General features: G+C 39.7%; 1 long non-coding RNA gene across 1 annotated transcript in view; it reads right to left on the bottom strand.

The window, feature by feature from the left end:
• Nucleotides 1-2,513: 2,513 nt before the first annotated feature.
• LOC140493993 (uncharacterized) overlaps nt 2,514-16,774 on the bottom strand; it is a 131,772-nt gene continuing 117,511 nt past the window's right edge. The window contains exon 3 of the long non-coding RNA XR_011963824.1: nt 2,514-2,813. This is a non-coding gene — a long non-coding RNA (uncharacterized lncRNA). The remainder of the gene's footprint in view (nt 2,814-16,774) is intronic.

Raw genomic sequence — 16,774 nt, 5'->3', positions numbered from 1 at the left:
CCTTCCTATTCAGATACCCATCCAGATGCCTTTTAAATGTTGCAATTGTACCAGCCTCCACCACTTCCTCTCGCAGCCTATTCCATACATGCACCACCGTCAGCATAAAAAAGTTGCTCCTTAGGTCCCTATTATATATTTCCCCTCTCACCCTAAACCTATGCTCTCTAGTTCTGAACTCCCCCACCCCAGGGAAAAGACTTTGTCTATTTATCCTATTCCATGCCCCTCATGATTTTATAAACCTCTATAAGGTCACCACTCAGCCTCTGTTGCTCCAGGGAAAACAGCCCCAGCCTGTTCAGCCTCTCCCTGTAGCTCAAATCCACCAACCCTGATAACATCCTTGTAAATCCTTTCTGAACTCTTTCAAGTTTCACAACATCCTACCTATAAGAGGAAGACCAGAATTGCATGCAATATTCCGAAAGTGGCCTTGTCAATGTCCTGTACAGCCGCAACATGACCTCCCAACTCCTATACTCAGTGCTCAAACCAATAAAGGAAAGCATACCACACACCTTCTTCACTATCCTATCTATCTGCGACTCTATTTTCAAGGAGCTATGAACCTGCACTCCAAGGTCTCTGTTCAGTAACTCTCCTTCGGATCTTACCATTAAGTGTGTAAGTCCTGCTAAGATTTGCTTTCCTAAAATGCAGCACTTCATATTTATCTAAATTAAACTCCATCTGCCACTCCTCAGCCTATTGGCCCATCTGATCAAGATCCTGTTATAATGTGAGGTAATCTTCTTCGCCTGGCAAAAGTGAGGACTGCAGATGCTGGAGATTAGAGTCGAGAGTGTGGTGCTGGAAAAGAACAGCAGGTCAAGTAGCATCTGAGGAGCAGGAGAGTCGACATTTTGGACAAAAGCCCTTCATCACGAAAGGGCTGATGATGAAGGGCTTTTGCCCGAAACATCAACTAACCTTCTTCGCTGTCTACTACACCTCCAAATTTGGTGTCATCTGCAAACTTACTAACCATACCTCTTATGTTTGCATCCAAATCTTTATATAAATGAAGAAAATGAAGTGGACCCAGCACCAATCCTTGTGGTACTTCACTGGTCATAGACCTCCAGTCTGAAAAGCCCTCCACCATCACCCTCTGTCTTCTACCTTTGAGCCAGTTCTGTATCCAAATGGCTAGTTCTCCCTGTATTCCATGAGATCTAACCTTGCTAACTAGTGTCCCATGGGGAACCTTGTCAAATGCCTTACTGAGGTCCATATCGATCACGTCCACCACTCTGCCCTCATCAATCCTCTTTGTTACTTTTTCAAAAAACTCAATCAAGTTTGTGAGACATGATTTCCCATGCACAAAGCCATGTTGACTATCCCTAATTAGTCCTTGCCTTTCCAAATACATGTAAATCCTGTCCCTCAGGATTTTCTCCAACAACTTGCCCACCACCAAAGTCAGGCTCACCAGTCTATAGTTGCCTGGCTTGTCCTTACTACCTTTCTTCAATAATTGTACCACATTTGGTAACCTCCAGTCTGCTGGCACCTCACCTCTGACTATTGATGATACAAATATCTCAGCAAGGGGCCCAGCCATCACTTCCCTAGCTTCCCACAGAGTTCTCAGGTACACCTGATCAGGTCTTGGTCTAGTACTAGCCTAATTAATCACATCCCATTTGCTAGCATTTGGCCCATATCATTCTAACCCCTTCCTAATCATATACCCATCCACCTAGCTAATCTAAGTCTGGATCTAATCCAAATCTTGTTGCAATTGAATGCAGAATGCTTCAGTATCTGATGAGTCATGAATGATGCTGAACATTATGTAATCATCAGTAGATATTCCCATTTTTGCCCTGATGGACAGAAGGTCTTGATGAAGTAGTTGAAAATAGTTGGGCCTGGAACAATCCCTTGAGGAGCTCTTGTCATGATGTCGTGAAGCTGAGATGACTGATCTCCAACAATCACAACTATCTGTCCTGTGCCGATCAGAGAAGTGACTTCTCCTTGATTCCCATTGACTTTAGTTTTCCTCAAGCTCATTGTAGTCACACTGAATCAAATGAAGAAAATTGTTTTCAAAGGCAGTCACTCCAAATTCCATTGGCAATTATTGTTTTTGTCCTGCTGTCAACATTTCTTATTGCTGGATTGTTAAACATTTTGTTGGATGCAATATTTACCGAAAGTCCCCCTTCAATTAACCATGATTGGAGGAATTCTAAATCAGCATTCATTGCAATCATGGATAATTGAAACAATGAACTGCATTTGGCAGCATGTTTTGTGTGATGAAGCTCACCCTGAAGGAATGTTGTCAAAAGAATGAAGAGCGATCTTGACCCCATATTTTAAGTTTTAACTACTTCTCTAGGGTATGTTTGTTTTGTTCACTGAGTGCAAATATCCAACATTGTGGAAAACAAGCTCTTAAAGTTTGAGAAAAACACATCAAACTTGTTATTTTCAAAGATCAACTTTATTTCTCTTGTTCTGCACACAGGCATATTTCCTACAACATCCTTGTTCACATTCAACTACAGCATTGGCCTATGCCTATTCTTTCTACAGTGATCCCAACTTTGTTCATTACATCTTGGATAAGAATAAAGAAATATAAATCTCATACCACATGTCTTAGAAGAAATCTAACACAGATACATCACATATTGAATGAAAAGTATGTTAAGAAGATGTGGGTGCACTATACCTTGAAGAGAGTTAAAAGCTAGTAAAACTACCTGACGGCACCAAGTGTTCTGAATGTAGCACTTGTAGCACTGAAGTGTAACAATGTAGCACTTGGTCAAAAGCTGGATTAGCTGGGTTGCCTGAAACAACAAAATAGATTCAAATTAGGCAAATCCCTAATTATCCCTCAAAAAAAAACAAACTCCAATCAAGTTTGAAATTAGAATATTGATAATCTTAAAAGCCAATGACACAATTTGATGCTTTAGAGGTAAAGGACCTGGGAAAATTAAATGGTTGGGAGGAGAGCTGCTAAGCCAATGACATCTGCAAACTGCCGGAGAATAGCTCCCTTAAAGCTACCTTTATTGATCCATGAGCTGTGAAACATAATCCCTAATAAGAAGAAAAGAAGACACAAGAAGATCCAAATAGAAGATTCGACAGCTGGCTGATATTGAAAATTTGAATTTTTGGTAAATCTTAATTGAGGGTTTTATCAGACTAGTATTGTAGAACAGAAAGTAAAAGATGGGTTAGGGGAAGGAGTTGTCAATAGTTGTTAGTTAATTATTCTCTGTTATACCTTAAGAAATAAAGTTGTTAATTTTTACTTTAAATAATTCTTGGCCTCTCAAATTTTCACAGAATACGCATGGTGGCACAGTGGTTAGCACTGCTGCCTCACAGCGCCAGAGACCTGGGTTCAATTCCTGCCTCAGGCGACTGACTGTGTGGAGTTTGCACATTCTCCCCGTGTCTGCGTGGGTTTCCTCTGGGTGCTCCGGTTTCCTCCCACAGTCCAAAGATGTGCAGGTCAGGTGAATTGGCCATGCTAAATTGCCCATATTGTTAGGTAAGGGGTAAATGTAGGGGTATGGGTGGGTTGCGCTTCGGTGGGGCGGTGTGGACTTGTTGGGCTGAAGGGCCTGTTTCCACACTGTAAGTAATCTAATCTAATACTGCACTGGATAAATTATTTTCCATGTTGTTGGTTTAAATTAGGTAGGAAGGTTTAGCAAAATTGTAACAGGTATCTGTCTACATTTTTAACATTGATCAAGAAGGATGATGTGATATCACTTTTATAACCCAATGTTTGTAAAATCTGCAATATCAAAAAGCCTGTGGCTGGAATGTTTGGGGCTCATCTCAATGGGTTAGGTGGTGGTTGGAGAAGAATAATCATGAAGAACTTAAGTGGTCCATTTCCACTGGTAGAAATACTGATCACTTTCAGTCTGTGGCAGGAAATTGCTGACACAAGGAATATTCTCTCCTCCCTATCACTGGCCAAATAGTCTCATTATTGAGCTATTTGAAAGCCAATACCTCTGAGCCCTTCAGGATTTAGTATGGATCTTCTTGCCTCCTGAGGGCAACCCAGCAAATCCTATTGGGAATTGCTCCTTCAGGGAGCCATCATAGACAAATAGATTGAGTTGTCTCCTTCTGTGATGCAATTATCCTGCAAATGTATATTCAGTTTACAATTCCAATTTTAAGTATTCCAGGTCCAGTTCTTGACTCGCACAATCAGAATGTTTAGAAATGATAGAATTCAAAATGATGGAAAGTTCTGACATCATCCACCTCAGTTTAAACTGTGACTAAAGTCCCTCTCTCTTCTGCACTGATGAAATCCTAACTTTGGTAGTGAAAACAGAAAGCTGGTTTTGAGTTCTATTTGGGAGGACCATCACAGTCAGTGTAGCATGAGGTGTGAAACACTTGTCAGAGAGTTTAAAATTAACAATTTCCTGGAGAGATTATTTCTTACACAGACACCATTGACAGAGAGCAGTTCTTTCGAACCACTGGATGTCCTACGTTACAATTATTAGCTGATGTTACGCCTGTACATATCAGCTCCTAGAATGAAACCTGGGTTAATAGTTTTTTTTTACTTTATCGTTGTGGTCATTCCCTGAACAATAAGTATACAAAGCTACAGACTTCCTTTAACAATAAAATACAATTTTATTAAATAAAAGGATAAACAATGAAATAAAATAAACCAAGCTACCTAAATATGCAACACAGTTGGAAAGATTTTAAACAAGGACAAAACAAAGTTTTCATCTGTTGCCCAACACCATCACTTTACAGAGTCATCTCCAGAGAGGTTTTTAATTACAGAATCCCTACAGTGTGGAAACAGGCCCTTCGGCCCAACAAGTCCACACCGACCCTCTGAAAACCAACCCACCCAGACCCATTCCCGTACCTTATTTTTCTACATTTACTGCTGACGAATGCACCTAACCTACACATCCCCAAACACGATGGGCAATTTAGCACGGCCAATTCACCTAACCTGCACATCCTTGGATTGTGGAAGGAAACCAGAGCACCTGGAGGAAATCCACGCAGATGCAGGGAGAATGTATGCACTCCACACAGGCAGTCATCTGAGACTGGAATCAAACCCAGGTCCCTGGTACAATGAAGCAGTAGTGCTAACCACTGAGCCACCATGCTACCCTACTTCAAACCTTTAAAGTCAACTTAATTGTTCTTTTCTGAGTTCCTTCCTGTGAACTATGAAGTTTCTTGCATGAATTGACACAAAACTAAAAACTTACATTTTCCTAGTACTTTAACAATGCGCTCGTTTCTAACTAAACATATCTGGTCTGGAAAGTATTTAAACTAGCTGTCACCTAAGATAACCTATTCCCTGAACTGTTCTATACTTCTTTTTTAGAGAGAAACTAAATTGGGCTTCTTTCCCTCCTCTGAACTGTTCAAAAAGTTCAGATCACTGGGTTTCCTTAGCCAAAATCAAAATTTGATTATTCTAAACCAAAAGCAAGCTAATGACTTTCAATGTTTACATTCCTTGTTGCAAACCCAGCACAGTACTAACAACCTTCCACTCCAAGGGTTTCATAGTATCTGCCATAGAATACATTAGGCAATAGTTCCAAAACACTGACTGACTTATTTTTTTCAAGCATTCACAAAAATTACTAATATATGCCACTAGAATGAAATCAAAGTTCTAAAATTGATATAAAGATGTATAAATCACATATCTTTCATTGTAATTGTCAACATAATATTGACACAATTTTTCAATAATTTAAATGCTGTAAATAGATTATTTGAGGATGTGCAAGCTTATATAAAAATACCATTTTTTAGGAATCATTGCTTATTACGAATCTCAGTTAAGGATTGATCAGAACTACACTGAAAGAGGAAAGAATTCTTTCTCCTTTGAGTTTCTTCCCTTTCGCTTTGGGAAAATGTCTAATGATGTCGTCAAATGTTATTCATCCAAAGGATCACACCTGTGTAATTCTCAATGATGGAATGCATTGCAACTAATCACATCACGATTAAATCAGACCTGAAGTCCACACCCAAGTGTTTTGAAGGAGAATATAACTGGGTGGTGAGCTGGATAGGGATCCTGGTTAAATTCCACTTTGTCCAACCTTACTGCTGAGCACCCAGTCACAAAGTGGTGTTTGAGGTTGTTAATATTAACAGTATGTGAATTGATTTTAAGAATCCTTAACCTGTATGGACAGATACATCCTTTACCAATTGGACCTTTAGAGGAACTGACTGGAAGGTATGACATTCCATCAAATAGAACTTCTTTATGATTCATATTTTGTTTGTTGTAATAGCAGTTTTCTCTTTGCTTTATATAGCAATGTGGTCTTATCATTATCTAACTGAAGCCAAATAATTAGCTATAGGATTATATAACATTTTAAATTCAAATAATCAGCTTCATGGGTTTTTGTACTGTTGAAACTCTGCTCAGAGGTCAGTATTGGATACATTATTGTGTAAATACTTCCTAAGTGAGAACATACATTTTTTTGACTATTCTCTCCTAATCTTTAACTTGATGTAGTTGTAAATAGTTTGTTCCTTCAGAAATGTAGTTCAGAACCCCAGCATGTATTATTCATTAAATTCAAATGTTATTTTCAGTTCCCTCATGTTTTGCTAATTATTCACTCTGCCAATAAAAACAATTTCTTGAGCTGCAGTTCATGCATAACTTGAGGTGACATGTGATATGTGCTAGAGAGGATTTGTTCTGCTTTCGCATTAGTGGGTGATAACAATTGAGGTTATGCTGAATATTAGAAGCTATGTGCCTTTATAAGGACAAAAGCAATAACTTACTTAATTAGAGTGTTGAATGTAATAGAGTGTCCTCAGATTGTTCACAGCGACATTGTGGAGCAAACTATGATAACAAGGCAAATAAAGAAGTATTATGGCAAGCAACTAGAGCTTGGTTAAAGAGTTAGCCTTTTAAGGAGCTCTTAGAAGATGGAAGAGTAGATACATTTATGCAAATAATTCTGGAGCTTAGAGTTCACGTATTTGGAAGACATCACAATAATGATGGATTAAAATCAAGGATGGTCAAAATTTTATCTTGAAGATTTGTAGATTTGGTGGAGAATATAAAAAGTGAACAATACTTGCCATTAAGAAAAGCATTGTACAATTCACATTCTCAATATATCTTAGTTATCAATCCTAAACCCTCCAAGTTGCACAATCAGTGATCCATTGGCTTTACAAAAGAGCCAAGCGGGTGATTTGGGAACAACTTTAATCTCGTTTCAGGGATAGCAGTCTGTTTCTATTAATAACTTAATCATACATTATTAACTTGATATCATTGATCAAAATACATAAAACGATCAGATATTCCTTCCCATTTCGAGGCATAATGTAAAACAGTGTTGGTGATTACACAGAAGTTTCCCTTATATTAATACTGCATTCTTTAAAGAAACAATTTTTTTTTTAATTGCAGCCTGAAGATCATTAAATGCTACAATTGATGACAATTATCAAATTGATGAACATCCATAAAATGTAGGAGCAGGATTAGGCTGTTCAATCCATCACATCTACTCCAAGGTTCAATCATGGCTGATAAGTTTCTCAGCCCCATTCTCCTGCCTTCTCCCCATAAACCTTGATCCCTTTATTAATCAAGGTCCTATTATCTCTGTCTGAAAGATACTCAATGGCTTGGCCTCTAGAGCTGCCTGCGGCAATAAGTTGCACAGATTTACACACTGTGACTGAAGAAATTTCTCCTTATCTTAGGTCTCAAGTTCATTCCTTCACTCTGAGGCTGTACCCTCGGGTCCTAGTCTCTTCCCCCTTGTGACACATCTTTTCTATGTCCACTCTATCCAGGCCTCTCAATATTCTGTAACGTCTCAATGAGATCTGTCCACATCCTTCTAAGCTGCATTGAGTTCGGACCCAGAGTCCTCAACTGCTCCTCATATGATAGTCCCTCCATCCCTAGGAGCATTATTGTGAATAAAACAACTCCACAGGGGCCAGTATCCTATCATCAAGTCACACCAGATTTGCACATGGAAAGCCCTTGACTCTTGTACAGTCCTGTCAGAGTCAACTCCCAGAGTGTCAGGATGTGTGACACTCCTGTTATTAGCAGTCAGTCAGGATTCCCTAATTGAACCAGATTAACATCCCCAATCATGGAACTCATATTCTATGAGATCTGCCTAGCTGACTTTGTTACAATCATGATAGTAAATCTCCTCTGGACCCTCCAAAAGCCAGTACATCCTTCCTTAGATACAACTGCTCACAATATTCCAAAAAATACAGAATAGTTAATAACATTTGTTAATCACAGAATGTTAATATTAAAACATGTTTAACTTTGTAGATGCAATAGCCAAAATTTATTAATGGATTGAGCAAAAGGTCAAAGGAAACATAAGGAAGTGTGAAGGTTTTTTCTTGCAATAATATAAATTTATTAGATTTTAAATATTTCTTCAATATGCGGAAAAGCAGCAGCAAAATTGCTGAGCTGAATGAACACGTGAAATGGCTAATATATATTGAGTCATTTGTAGTACCATTCAACGAGGAAACCGTTACTGGATAGGAGGGCACATAGTTAACTGTTGAAGCCTACTCCTGGCATAAACTCAGTGTTGGAGGAGAAGCAATGGTATGTGCAGGATCAGATTCCAACAGAGTGCTGCATTCAGCAGCTGTCTTATCAAAAAAGAAGAAAAGCGTTCAGTGCTGGAATCAACCTTTCTTATCTGGGCATTTTCTGGCTTTCACAGAAACTAGTGGTCATTCATCTCACACACTGATAATACCAGGCGCTGCGAATGCATGTTGGAATTGGTCAACATGCTCTGTAGTTCTTAAAGTGGCCAACTGAGAAAACCGTTACAAACCACATGGTATGCATTCTTTATGTTATTGTCAATGTTCAGTGGAGTGTGTTGTCATTTCCAAATTCCAAAAATAATTAACCACAACTGTAATAAAACTGTAATTAAACCCTTTCAGTCTGCTGTTGTGTAATTTCTTAAGTCTTGACTCATAACCATTTTTGGAGCCCACGTGTGCAACATAGCTCAATTCTAAATGACTGTTATGTTGCACTATCAAATAGCATACATATCAAATGAAAGTTAACTTAAATAATTGCCTTAATTCAGAATGGAGTGAACCTGACAACTGTTGAACCATACAGATGTTACAAGATAATAGAATAACAGTTATTATAACAATGGCTTTTCAGGGGTGTAGGTTTGCTCGCTGAGCTGTAGGATCTGTTCTTGCGGATCTCCGCTATCAGGATTCATAGCAGAAGCAGTCATGCAAAGACTAGAACAAACAGACCTACCAACCATCAAACCAAAAATCTGGGTCCACTACGTAGATGACACCTTTGTCATCACAAAACGAAATAAGATCGAAAAGACTTTTAACATCATCAGCAACACCCTCACAGGCATAAAGTTCACCAAGGAGGAAGAAACTCGACAACAAACTCGCATTCCTGGTCGTCACAGTTGAAAGAAAGGGCAACGGAGAACTACAAACCTGCGTATACAGAAAACCGACAAACACTGATCAAATACTTAACTGCACCAGCAACCATCCCAACACACAAACAAAGCTGTATCAGAACACTATTCCAATGAGCCATCTCGCACTGCAGCACAGACGAACTTCAGAAAACAGAGGAGAATCACCTCTACAATGTATTCAAGAAGAACGGATACTCAAAAAATACAGTCCGCAGATTCCTTAAGAACAAACCACGACAAGCAGACCAAACACAGCCAGAAACCCTAACCACCTTACCATACATCAAAGAAGTTTCAGAAATGACAGCCAGACTACTAAGACCCCTCGGAATCCTAGTAGCACACAAACCCACCAACACTCTCAAACAAAAACTAACAAATTTTAAAGACCCAGAACAACCCATGGACAAAACCAACGTCATCTATAAAATTCCATGCAAGGACTGCCACAAACACTACGTAGGACAAACAGGAAGAAAGTTAGCCACCAGGATACACGAACACCAGCTAGCCACAAAAAGACATGACCCTCTCTCCCTCGTAGCTCTACATACGGAGGGAAAAAAAACACCATTTCGACTGGGACAACACATCTATCCTGGGACAAGCTAAGCAAAGACATGCCAGAGAATTCCTAGAGGTCTGGCACTCCAACCACAACGCCAGAAACAAACACATAGATCTTGATACCATCTATCCACCCCTCAGAAAACAAACAGGAAATGACATCACCACAAATCCTAGGAACCCCATCCAGGACAAACATATAAATAGAAAGCAGGAGACAACAGCTTCGCTTCACTTGGAGGTCACCCACTGATGATATTACTTAGCCAGGTAATGAAACGTCTGGATATCAAAACTACAGCTCAGCAAGCAAACCTACACCCTAAACCTCAACCTGAGCTACAAACCTACACAAACCTTGCAAAAATGGGTTTTAAATCAATGTTTCAGTGGTAAAGGTCTTTTTATTTACAGAATTTGCAGACAACTGAGATTTTGACCTTCTAGTCCATGTTCATGAAGGTTGATCATCTGACAGCTATACTGTTTATCTCCAGGTTTAATAGAAATGTTAGTTTTAAACATTCTTAAAGCTAACCAAAAGAAGAAAAGTTTCATAGGAAGTTTGTAAATGTTAATCCTGACATCCTAAAGCTTCCAAACTCAACAAGTTTTATCATGAAGTGCTCTTGAATGGTTTGAGCTTTGTGCTTCTATAAAAGATGCCAAAAGGCAAAGATTAGAGGAAGATGTATTAATGTTTATGAAGTGTCAGAATCTTCTTTCTGTAATCAATTTGTATACCGTGAAAATTTGCAATCTGGTAGCATTCATGGAACAGACAATTCCAGAAGTTGTTAGGTGGCAGCATTCAATTCTGCCCAGCAATAGGGCAGTTGCTTATTGCAAGATTCTCAACTGGTCGCTTCAGGATTGTTCAAGGGTCACTGACAAGCAGTTCAAAGGATTACAGATAAGGACTGAAAGTCAGTAAATACATGAAAGAGACAGTAAGTAGACTCCAAGTTTGAATTGCTGATTTTTATTTAACTATATTGCAAGGAAGGCAACTGAACTTTATGGGTTCTGTGTGATGCCAATGAGTTAATTCCCAACAGTGGTCGGATATCTTTGTATTGCTAGAACTCAAGTAAAATTCTAGGAATTATTAGTCAGCTATGTCCTGCAGTCAGGACTTAGGAAAAAGTCACCAAGTTCAACTGATCAGTACAGAGACCAATGTATTCTAATGAGTACCCTTGTAGAACTTAATAATGTAGGCTTTTATTCACACAGCCAACTCATGAGTTTTGAACATTTACACCTACAGAGATTTATTGATCAGCATGTTGACATAAAGAGTGGTAGGCACAATTATATACCTACGTGTGAGGATTCAAAACCTAAATACCTTTCAATTACAGTTTCAGTTAGCTCATAAAAATTTCTAAAGATTACTCCCCAATGTAGCAGGACATATCAGCTGAGAGTTCTATCACAGGATTAAAACTCATATTATTGTACCTTGCAAAACTGTGACAGTTCTCAAGCAACAGGTAATGGAATGCAATTCAATTTTGAGTGGCGAAATTATAAACATTAAGAGCATGTTTCTGAATGCAAAGCCTGCCAATATGACAAATATTGTGATTAATACATTCAATAATATCTTGGTTCCTTCAGATCATTTGGTTTTAGTGAATTTTCAAGTGCCAAGATAATATTGATTGCATTTAAGGTTGTATTTGAAAACATAAACAACATGTCTCTCTCTTTGGAGGACTGGCTTTATTTTGTAGTGTCATTATTCAAGGAAAGACTATAGCAATAAATATAAATTATTGCAGAATTGTACACCTTTCTGTTTAATGAATTAAGACCTATTGAAAATATTTTTAAAAATCTGCTTAAAAGAAGAGACAGTTCTTTGTAATGCTCTAGTTGAGCAACAGCAGCATTTTCAGTGAAATTAAAATCTAGCACATGGTCTCCCATTTAAATATTCTCAGAACATTTCACTTTTAAGTTAAAACACATGATCGTCACTGTTTAGAATATGAGTATATTTTAATCTTTTAAACTGTAGTTCAAGATAGTCACATCAAGAAATACTTGGAAGACATTCCTCACTGGATGACAGCTACATAATTCTGCTTTTGTTAATTCAGGTCAATGCTATGTTGTATTAGTCACAGCGCAGTTTAGCCAACAACTTGGGGATACTCATTTAAACTGTGATTTGCTGTCAAAGTTCATGATATTTATCATCAACAATGAACTTGAGATCATTTCCCGCAGACTTCATATTGCTTTAAGTATTGTTCATCAGCCTGTGTGGCTTCCTGGAATTCAACTTTTGAATTCCAGTGCAGATCAAGATACTTACTACTGATTGTACTACTGCTGTGACTCAGGGAACATTAATCCTGCAAAGAATCCAGAAAGATTAAACAAAAAGAATATGAGAGACATAGGCTCATGAACTAAAACCAAATAGAGGTTTATAAAATCATGAGGGGCATGGATAGGGAAAATAGACTTGGTCTTTTCCTGGGATTGGGGGGTCCAGAACTAGAGGGCAGAGGTTTAAGGTGAGAGCAGAAATAGTTAAAAGGGATCTAAGGGGCAACGTTTTCACTCAGAGGGTGGTGCTTGTATGGAATGAGCTGCCAGAGGAAGTGGTGGAGGCTGGTACAATTACAACATTTAAAAGGCATCTGGATCAGTATATGAATAGGAATGGTTTAGGGAGATATGGACCAAATGCTGACAAATGGGACTAGATTAGGTTAGGATATCTGGCCGGCATGGATGAGTTGGATTGCTGGGTCTGTTTCCATGCTGTGCATCTCCCAAGACTCTACGACTCTAAGTAGTTGACTGGATTTCTTGATAACCCGTTTATCAAGGTTATTTAAACCATGTCCTTTTATTCAATAGAAACCTTTTGTAACTGGGTCAATAATTTAGGTGCTAAGAAGCCATCATGGCTGCGCAGGTGGGATCTGAAACTGAAACAGTGCTTTAGCCCGTATTTAGCACATGAAACCATCTTGGTAAAGGAATTGTAGTCAGCATTAAGAAGCTGCCCAGAGGTACATTAAGTAGCTGATTGTTACTTAAAATGGTGAACTGTGCATCACTCTCACCTCTGAATTACAAGTGCCTACTCCAGGGCTTGAGCATAAAAACTAAAGCTGGTATTCCAGTGCATTACTGAACATGGGCTGCACTATTGAAGCTAACGTTTGGATGGAACATGAAAACCAGGCCTTCACTACCTGCTCAGATAGATGTAATGGCACTACTTTGAAGAAGCAAGAAATTCCTCTCCAGCTGGCCAATGTTCATTCCTCAATAAAGAGCATGGAAACAAATTGCCTGGATTCTCATTTTGCTGTTTTGTAATGGCTGTCACTATTCAGGGGAGTTGGTTAGTTCAGTTGGCTGGTTTATAATGTCAAGTAATGCCAACATCATGGGTTCAATTCCCATACTGGCTGAGATCGCCATGGAGATCCCATCTTCTCAACATTGCCCTGCAACTGAGGTATGGCCACCCTCAGGTAAGACTTACCACCAGCAACTTTGCTGACTACCAACCTCTGTATGCAAATTGGGTTTGCCATTTTTCCTTCGTTATAACAGTGACTATACTTCAAAAATACTTGCTTGCTTATAAGAGATAGCTGGTCATCAAGAAAAGTGTTGCACATATGCAAACTTTATGGAGATTGCATAATATTTTAGTTACCCATGCTTGACTTAATGGTTGTTCCTGATAGTGATTTACTGATTGGTAATAAGCAAGACATTTCAAAAGATTTCAAAAATGTTAATTAAAATCATATCAGCTTTTGCTCTTCACATACTGCGAGAGGTTTGAAAAAGACTTTCCAAACACATTAGGCTTCACCATCATTTAATCCGCTTGTAGTGTTCTCACTCTGTGGACATTTCATGCCCCACCACGTGTGTTTTAAATGGGACGGGTAAATAAAGTCATGAAGGTAGTTGACCCATCCTCAAGCTCACCCATATTATACAGAAGGTGTCAACATCCGCAGATGCCCACTATATGTAAATAAAATATTATGAGTCAATTGACCAGCACATCTCACTGTAGTCTTTATTTTTATATTAGTACGATTATGGGAGAGAAGGTTGGAAAGTTTTGTATCTTCAATACCACTGATAAAATTGGAAAGGATATAATAGACGTGTTTGATTTCTCAAAGAGACATTCTATGTTTCCAGTTTTCTGTGTCTTTATAAATTGAAGTGCATGTACAGGAAGAATACCAGAGAAAACTCGAGCTGTCTGTTTCCCTTAGCATACATGTTTGACACCAGGAGTCATGTTTGCATCCTGTTAAGACTCACTTCAGTTTACCTATTCCACCTAGTGTCACACCTAGCTTTATCATCATTATAGTATCCTTAAAGTGGTGCTTACATTTTAAGTTTGTCACAGCTCACAAACCAGTGGAACCCCTACCGTACTTGAGAACCAGTCAGAAATTGTTACTTGGACTGGGGCAGGGAAAATAGATGTGGATACACTCAGCTGGGATCTGCCCATGAATGTGCTCCCAACCAATCCTATGTATCACAGTTTGCATCTTTTAACTCCATTGGTCTTTGAACTACGTTAATTTATCTTCAGTTATGGAATGGATTGAACCATAGAATCCCTACAGAGTGGAAACAGGCCATTTGTCCCAACAAGTCCACACCAACCCTCCAAACAGTCTCCCACCCAGACTCATCCCTGCATTTCCCAAGGCTAATGTACCTAACCTACATGTTCCTTCACACTGTGGGAAACTTAGCATGGCCAATCCTCGCATCTTTGGACTGTGGGAGGAAACTGGAGCACCCGGAGGAAACCAACACGGACATGGGGAAGATGTGCAAACTCCACACAAACAGTCACCCGAGGCTGAAATTGAATCCTGGTTCCTGGCGCTGTAAGGCAGCAGTGTTAACCACTGAGCCACTGTGCTGCTGTAAATGTTCAACCACTGAATTTAAAAAGTTTAAATTTTAATAACAGCAATGGTACAACAATAACAAATAGAAAATCAAGAAATAACATTGTCATTGATGTTTCAAGTGCATCAGTGTTTGTCTGGTTAATCAGGGGTTACTGGAAAATATCACAATGTGAGACATCAGAACATTGTTTTTCAGAAGGGAGCAGTATTTTTTTTGGAAATAGTATTTGAAGAGTGGGATTTATGGTGTCTAAAATTTACTTAACTACAATGAAAGAAATTCCAGCTGTAATACTGATTTCAACACAAGAAATCTAGCGACACAACACATTCTTTTTCTATTTTGAACCCCCTTGGAAGCAGACAGCCCTGGGTTGGCTGGCAGCAAGTGTGGGAGAAGGCAACCTGGAGCAGCCTGCGGTGAGGGTGAGAGCAGGAGGAGGCAGCTTGGGGTGGCCAGGGGGAGAGCAGGAGAAGGCAGCCTGGGGTAGCTAGGGCTAGAGCAGGAGAAGGCAGCGTGGGGTAGCCAGGGGAGAGCAAGAGAAAGCAGCCTGGGGTGGCTAGGGAGAGAGTAGGAGAAGGCAGCCTGGGTCTGCCAGCAGTGAGAGTGACAATGGGAGAAGGCAGTCAGCGCTGGCCAGCAGGTTCAGAAATAGGCAGCAAGGCGGCAAGAGCAGGCAGCCCAGAGCAGCGGAGGGGCTGGATGGAGGGGGGTGTGGGGTGGGGGGAGTTGAGCCCTTGAAGAGTGTGAGCCCAGCATGGCCAGACTGTGCTGTTGAACTGTTAACTTTTGTTTCTTAGTTTTTCTCCTTTTTAATAAGAAGGCAAATCTTAGCAGGACTTATACACTGAATGGTAAGGTCCTAGGGAGTGTTGCTGAACAAAGAGACCTTGGAGTGCAGGTTCATAGCTCCTTGAAAGTGAAATCACAGGTAGATAAGATAGTGAAGAAGGTGTTTGGTATGCTTTCCTTTAGTGGTCAGAGTATCAGAGTCGGGAGGTCATGTTGCAGCTGGTTAGGCCACTGTTGGAATATTGAGTGCAATTCTAGTCTCCTTCCTATCAGAAAGATGTTATGAAACTTGAAAGGATTCAGAAAAGATTTACAAGGATGTTGCCAAGGTTGGAGGGTTTGAGCTATAGGGAGAGGTTGAATAGGCTGGGACTGTTTTCCCTGGAGTATCGAAGGCTGAGGGGTGACCTTATAGAGGTTTATAAAATCATGAAGGGCATGGATAGGATAAATAAAATAAAATCTCTTCCCTGAGGTGAGGGAGTCCAGAACTAGAGGGCATAGGTTTAGGGTGAGAGGGGAAAGATATAATAGAGACCTAAGAGGCAACCTTTTCACGCAGAGGGTGGTACGTTTATGGAATGAGCTGCCAGAGGAAGTGGTGGAGGCTGGTACAATGCTGCCAGACAGTTAAAAGGCATCTGGATGGGTATATGAATAAGAAGGGTTTGGAGGGATATGGGCCAGATGGTGGCAGGTGGGACTAGATTAGGTTGGGATATCTGGTCAGCATGGATAGGTTGGACCGAAGGGTCTGTTTCAATGCTGTACATCTCTATGACTCTATGACTGTAATGTTTAATGCGGTTGTGGCGAAAGAGGGCACTATGGAGGATTCGAGCAGTGAACTCAGAAATAGGAAGGGTGCGGTAACAATGTTGGGGCTGTACTACAGGCCTCCCAACAGTGAACGTGAGGTAGACGTAAAAATATGTAAA

This window comes from Chiloscyllium punctatum, chromosome 23 (genome assembly GCF_047496795.1).
Source record: "Chiloscyllium punctatum isolate Juve2018m chromosome 23, sChiPun1.3, whole genome shotgun sequence".
In the NCBI taxonomy this organism is placed as follows: domain Eukaryota; kingdom Metazoa; phylum Chordata; class Chondrichthyes; order Orectolobiformes; family Hemiscylliidae; genus Chiloscyllium; species Chiloscyllium punctatum.
The sequence above is the reverse complement of the archived record's forward strand: the minus strand, read 5'-3'. Positions and strand labels throughout refer to the sequence as shown.